Consider the following 7,613-nt stretch of genomic DNA (forward strand, 5'->3'; position numbering starts at 1 on the left):
AAATTCCCTTTCCTTTAATATCCAGATAAAAATCATTTAACTCTATCCCTTGCAAGATTGCAGATATGCATGCCCTTTCACCTCCCTCTTTCTTAATATCACAGTCAACCTTGGAGAATACTTGTGCATTCTACTGGTCAATCTTGGGTGTTACCACTCATTTCTTGCTCTTTCATAAGCCACTTTCATTGTTGCTGGCCAATTCATAGAATTCACTGACGGATGACATCCATTGGAAGAATGTTGTTACCGTTCCATGAACCTCAAGGGAAAAAAAAACAAAACAGCTACTCTCACACCATGAGATCAATACAACTGTGATCAAAAAATTGTCTCATAATTTCTCTCAGCAAAGTTTAATCCAGGCTTTAGTGATAAATAAACTTAATTATAAGGAAGAAAATTAAAATCAGACATTGAGATCCTAAAGTTCATGGGCCACATTCTTCCATGAGAAATTCCCTCCTTTTTCCCTGGTCTCCAGGGCTGAGCCTTAGATCTCTACAACTCAAGGTCTTTTACTTTCTCTCATCATCCCCCAGTGACCCCTTTCCCTTGTCCCTATCATCCACCAGCCGGAGGAAGTAGTCAGTTAGCCTAACAATTTCTCAGAATTACCAACTTACTCAATGAACACCGCCTTTTTCACTAGGTAGCATAGCATTTTTTCTTCTTTGTGCAAATCTCACCCAACCTACTCTGGACTTTGCCCTGTCATAAGCAATAGCCCTATTAAGGTGATTTTTCCAAACAAAGGAGGGTCTCCACTCAAACTGAAACCTGTTTCCCCTTAGCCTCCCCTTGCCGTAGAATTCATAAGTAGCTGCACTTTTTAAAATGTGGCCCCATGAAAAATAAACAAACAAATAAATAAAATATGGCCCCACTGCATGTATTAAATCACTGCAGTCTATGAAAAAATACCATTGGGTCTAAAATATATTAGACCAGTTTTCAAAGGAGGAAGGAAGAGAAAGAGAAAATGGGGGAGAGAGGGAGAGAAAAAGGGAGGGCAATAGCTCCAGCACTAGAAAGAAAAGGAAACACAGCCGAAAAGGGACACAGTATCTTACAAATACAACTGGGACTTTGGTATCCTAAATAGCATTAGGAAATTTCAGGGTGGTGTGTGTGTGTGTGTGTGTGTGTGTGTGTGTGTGCATGTGGTTATTTTTGTTATGGTTATGATATACTAGGCTATACCAAGTTCAGTAGAGTGTTGCATATAACAAGGAAACCACATTTTTATGTCCTTAACAATTGTAATTTTAAACAAATATAAGAAATTCTCATGAATTTCTGCACAGTGAAATACCAAAAGTATAGCAATCCTTCTACCATTTTTCTTCTCTAGGCTAGAAGCGGAGGAAAGATCAACAGAAGAAAGACTCTCTGTCCTGATGTTCGCCAACTGCTTACTCCAGCTTTCTCACCTTACGGTGTGACTCTAGGATCATTTCACCAAGTTGACCTTCAATCACTGCTGACCAGCAGATGGGGAATCTGGTCCAAAGAACCAGAACAAGAGCAAAGCAAGCTTGCAGGAGACCTAACTACCAAGCTATTACACAAAGACAGGAGGTGAGAAAGATCATACCCACACTAAAGGAAACTTAGAACTGCAATAACCTCCAACATTAAGAAACTAAACTTCTTTACATTTACAGCACTCCCTTCATCACTTGTGCTTCCCCAGCCAACCCCATCATCTGCCCCAGTCACTTTACAGACACTTCACATCTAAATATTTACAAATCAGGACGAATAATAGAAATTTTAATGACTGATGTATTATCACATTGGCAAGGATTCCCCCCATGACTGACACCCATGACCATTAGCAGCAGGAATTCCTACTCTGTCCCAGATAAGCATCTGAAGGTTTGATAATCTCAGATTTTAAAAGTTTGAAACAATAAACACAATTTCACTAAAAGCATCTTACTTGGTAGGACCAGGCACAAATACAAACTGGTAACAAAAAGATTTATTTACAGGTAAGTTTCTCCTTCACAGCACCATGTCATGCTTACAGTCAGACATATCACAGAATCCTAGAACTGGGAGGGAATGCCAATTGTCAGAAGAGAAAGTGAGTGTCAGAGAAGACAAACCATTTGTGCAAGACCACCTAAATGGTAACTATTAGGACTAAAACTTGAGCCCACAGATTCCCAAGTTAGTACTCTTCTTTATCTACCAATGATCCTCAAATGTCAGTATACCTGAGAACTGCCAAAAGTGTTCTTTAAAAATGCAAGCTCCCAGGTTTGACCCTCAGAGCATCCTATCTGGTAGATCAAAAGCGGGACTTGGGAATCTGTATTTCTACTGAGTACCCCCTTGTGATTCACATGCAAGAGGACTACACTCTGGGAAAGTATATTGTACCATTTGGCTGCTGAAAAGAACACCAAAATTTAGCTAACTATATCTATCTATCTATCTATCTATCTATCTATCTATCTATCTATCTATTATCTACCTAGCTACCTATCAATTATCTATCTATCTATCTATCTATCTATCTATCTATCTATCTATCTATATTACCCTTGGTTAGCCTTGCTCACATTTTTCCCTTCACCAATAGGCTCATGATTAAGACTAACCAGTCAACAAGTAGATGTTTAAACCCTCAATGCATTTTATACTCTGTTTAGTATTTTGTGTGTGGTAGTTGTGGAAAAGAGTCTTCACAAAAGGAGATACTACTTCTTTTAAAGAACTGTACAAGTAATGCATCTGGGTGTTGTATGTAAGTGAAGAATCACTAAACTCTACTCCAGAAACTGCACTGTATGTTAACTAAATTTTAAATTAAAAAAAAAAGAATTGTGTAAGTAATGCATGAATAGATGTTAATTGAAAATTTTATATAGTGCAAGAGAATATAAAGTAAAAAGTACAGTTCTACTTTTGTCCCTTCTTTAATCTCACTCCCCTACCCAAAGTTATTCACTAATAACTACTGATTGTATACTCTTCAGATTTTTCTATCCATTACATACACAGATACCTGGGTATGTGTGTTCTTTCTGGCCCTTTGCTTTTGGACAAAAATTCTGCTTATAAAATGATCTCAGCAATTTTTTTCATCACATAGGTGACCGAGGCTACTATCGTCAGCTCAGAAGCAATTAAACATAAATCAAGGACACCTCAGATAGGTGACTGCTATTGGTAATCAGAGCATGTACCCTTGATTTTTTCAGAAATGAAGACTTCCTCACTCACTTCCTCAAAGACATTTTGTTCAGTAGGTGGTATTCCTCAGTCATAAAAAGTATCTGTGAGGGTGCTAAAGGAAAAGGAAAGGACTCCCAGTTACATTGTATAACTCGTGAATACTATTACAGAGTTCTCATGTGAGTACAAGCTACTAAATTAATTCAATTTATTGTAAGCCCTGCATGACTGCGAATCTGTTTTTGTGGAAAGCATTACATGGAGAGGGGCCAAGGGTGCAACAGGCGATGCTGCTATGCATTCATATAAAACGCAGAGCATTCAGTTTGCTTTCTCACCTCTAGACCTCACAACCCAGCTGTCACCTCCAGCACCCGACTGAAATGTCTCTTTTTAAGGCCACCCAAAACTCTTAATTGTTTGTTCTCTTGACTTTTGCAGTTTTTGGTTGATGATTCTTCCTTCTGCAAAGATTCCCCCTCCCTTCTCTTTCCTCTGGTTCTGGTGAAACCGAGTATTTATTTTCCGTCTTTACCAGTTCCTCTTAAATACTCACGTTCCTCAGAATTCCATCTGAGCACTGCTTTTATTCTTGCTTTGTACTTTCTATCTGATGGCATGCATAAAATCCTATAGCCTCAGCAATGACACCCAAATCTTCCTCTACAGCCCCATTTTACACTGAGCCCAGGGGTCATCTTCCTAATAGCATCTGGCAACCCCAACATGACAAGTCTAAGAGCAAACTGGTGTCTCCCTCCCCAACTTCCCACCAAGCCTGTTCCCTCTACCCCATGTATTCGTCATACATGTGAGTTAAAGCTAAAACAATATGTAAGTTCCCTGAATTAGGAACTCCGCCATTCCTTAGTCTGCTCTTCAAATCCTATGGATTCCACCTCCAAAATATTTATTTACTCTAATACCTCGTCTCTGCTCCCCCTGCTATCACCCCATCATCTTCACTTGGACCAAAGTCATGGCTCCCTACCAGCATCTCTATGTGAAATCTCCTTCCTCCTCCATTCCCAAACATTTTGCACCAAAAATGTTCCTGTTTCTGAAACACAAAAAATACATGTCACTCCTCACTTAGTAACCTTAAGTAGTTTCCCATTACCTAGAGGATACAAATTTAAAATTCTTAAGGTACTTTCTAATCCTGCCCCAACCTACATTCCCAATCTCTGGTCACAAACAACTTGTGATTTGTCCCGAATGATTTATTCTTCCTCATTCATATCTTTGACCACTTAGTTCCCTCAGCTCAGAGTGACCACTACCAACAACTCCTTTGGTATATAAAATAAATGATTTTTCCTCAGTAAATCCATGTCTGCCGAGATCTCTTCACAACCTCCTTAAAGGCACTCACAGCTTCTTTGCCCCTGCCTATTCTAGCATTCATTCATATAGTCCTTCAGCCAGCATGAAGTAAGCACCCATGCAGTGTATCATAATAACACACATAATTTCTGAACCCTATTTACCCTAGCAAAGCTACTAACCTGGAACTCTGCACCAACTTCCAGCATATAGAACAATGCCTTTATGCAAAAGTTCTCAACAAATGTTTGTTCTTAAGTGAACAGATGAATGAATGAAGCATATATTTACAATAAATAATAGCCATGCTTGGAAATTATGTTCATCTTATTTCTTATGAAGCTGGCCCCTAGAAAGCCACAGTTTTGACCCTATTACCAGCTCTGAACCCTATCTTCCAGAGTTTATTCATTCATTCTTATATTTATTCATGCATTTAATAACTGTCTAGTACCTACTGTGTACAGGCATGGCCCTAGGTGCCAGGGATGCAACAGTAAACAACACAGACACAACCCCTGATCTTCTGAAACCTACATTCTAGTGGAATAAAAAAACAAATTATAGACAAATATAGAAGTAGAATATAAGGCATTTCAGTCAGTGATGACTATTAGGGAGGGAAATAGAGCAGAAAAGGGGATAGGGAGTATATGGAGCATGGTTAAAGGTTTGAGGGAAGGCAATTCTTAACAGAAAAGCCAAGAAATGGCTTAGAGTAACATAATACTAGTTTATACTCCACGGGCGGCTTCTCACAAAATTCAAGGGAAATAGGATACCAAACCTACCTCCCCAGCCCTTCTCAGGAAAAAGAAAAGCGGGGGGGGGGGGGGGATAAACAGTATATAATGCTGTGGTAAACAAAGAACCTTACAACTCACAAAGAGGCCTATAGCATGCCACCATAATCTGTGGATTCATAAGGAGCAGGGTAGAAATGTTGTTGACCTGGGCCTACAGCTGTAAATTCACACTTCTCTTGGGCGAGCCTCTGGACTTTACACGAAAGAGAAAGCTTGAAGCCCTAGTGCCTTGGGAAGGACTTTGGAGAAGAGGCTCAGGTACATTATCAGAGACAGGCTTGGACTTGAGCTCTTCAGCCAGGTGGAGACAGGCTTGGTAGCATGGAAAAGCAGTAACGCAGGGTTAAGAGTTATGGAATGAAAAATGAAATGGGCAGTAGGCTTGGGCAGGGTGTCTTTTAAATTAATATTTTAATATTTTAATATTAATTTAATATTAAATTTAAAATTAATATTTTAAAATTTTGTTTATTTATCTTTTTTTTCCTTCATAGGAGACAGAGAACCTAACCACAAACTATTTCCAATTCCACAGCTTCTAACGATTTTACATAATTAATTGTATAAATACCATTTTTTTAAATGAGTCAAAAATTTTTTTATGGTATAAGGTGGATGTGTATCTTTAGAAAACACTATTTCTACAACTATTTGCATAGTCTTTGCATAATAATATTTAGTTCAACTAACAAAAAATATTTGAAAGGAAAAGGGAATATTCTAATTAAGAAATTTTTAGTTTAAATTTTTAACAAAATTTGGATCCTTTAAATACCATATTTAATTGTTTTATTGACATTCTGGAAGGCTTCTCTGGGCTTCCCCTAAACTTCTAACAAATTGGCAGAAATTATCAATGGGAATACTATTACTAAAACTGTATGCAAAGGCCAAACTCATAAAAAATATTGATATGTTAAGGACAGTTATTTTTATTTTTATTTATTTATTTATTTATTTTAACAACTGATAATCAATTTATTAAAAAGGTTGATTTAAGCATCTGCAATGGTGACTTCAACCTCAACTCCTGGCTCAATACTGATGGAAGTAATCTGCTTAACAATCTCAGAAGGACTGTGCAAATCAATGAGTCGCTTGTGGATCCTCATCTGAAAACGATCCCAGGTCTTAGAACCTTCACCACAAGGAGTTTTTCTTGTAGTGATTCTCAGAGTCTTGGTAGGCATCCGAACCGGTCCTTTCACTTTGAGATTCTTTTCCTTTGTGCCTCTGATCAAGTCAGCACATACTACAGAAAAATGAAAGCATCTTTCAGTTCGTTCAAAACAAAGGTCGGCGTCAGGAATTTTAACTGATGCTGGCTCAGAATAGCGTATAAAACCATCATCATTATTCAACACAGTAATTGTCTCCTCATCGCCAAAGGACAGTTATTTTTAAAACATTTAGTCACCAGGTCATTTTAGAATTCTTTTTATTATTATTTAGGTTGTAAATTTCTTCTGGAAATAAAACAATGTCACAGATTTAAACCCTGAAACCTCCCATTCTAAAATGTGAGCTAAAGAATATTCTTATAATACCGTATTTATGAATGGTGTCACTTGGAATGATAGCTTGCTTTAAGCAAGGCAGAACATTTAGAGAGAGAGAGTTAGCTGAAAGACTTTTGTACAAATTATCTCATTTATCTCATTTTAAAAAACTGGCTAGAAGCAGGCAACTCACTACCAAATGGAGAAATACTTTCCTTCAGTGACTACTTTTCCTTATTCTATATTTGCCAAGCTATAGGCTTAAGAATGAAGCCTCTAATCAAAAGGAGGAGCCAATGCCCTACTAATGATCCAGAAACCCATCATAACTATCCAGGAGAAAGAAGACTATGACTGCCATAAGATGCTTCCTAGGCCTCCTGCTCATAACTCAGGCAGATATTCCAATTTGCCTCTACCTACCCCCACAGAGATTAAAGAAAAGAACACGAGGCCATGGTTCATATAATTTTCAGGAATATAACCAGCTTTTTCTTGCTGATGATATCGGTATATATCATCCAGATGCCTTGCCTGGATTCAGACAACTTCTTGCCCAATCTGTTTGCCTAATTCCCTGATCTCTGATCCCTTATCCCTGCCTGAGTTATAAATCTCTGTGGCAGTACTGGTAGTGGGCTGGAGCTGGCCCATGCTGGCTCACAAGAACGGATTGTTTCAATTTCAAAAATTTTGTGTGCCTATTGATCCCACTTTGGTAGCTTCAAACTGACTATGGTAGAAGTATTTACACCAGGGAAATTGGCACATGCTAAAAATTCTCCTCTCTTCT

At 38.1% G+C, this 7,613-nt stretch overlaps 1 non-coding gene across 1 annotated transcript; it reads right to left on the minus strand.

Annotated features, from left to right (window-relative positions):
* Window positions 1–6,640: 6,640 nt before the first annotated feature.
* On the minus strand, window positions 6,641–6,707 carry LOC112832124 (small nucleolar RNA U54). The gene has a single exon (XR_003210325.1). It is a non-coding gene; the product is annotated as a small nucleolar RNA U54 (small nucleolar RNA).
* Between the last annotated feature and the right edge of the window lie 906 nt (window positions 6,708–7,613).

Source organism: Callorhinus ursinus, unplaced genomic scaffold (assembly GCF_003265705.2).
Source record: "Callorhinus ursinus isolate GAN/ISIS: 27379988/994484 unplaced genomic scaffold, GSC_fseal_2.0 scaffold14, whole genome shotgun sequence".
NCBI lineage: Eukaryota > Metazoa > Chordata > Mammalia > Carnivora > Otariidae > Callorhinus > Callorhinus ursinus.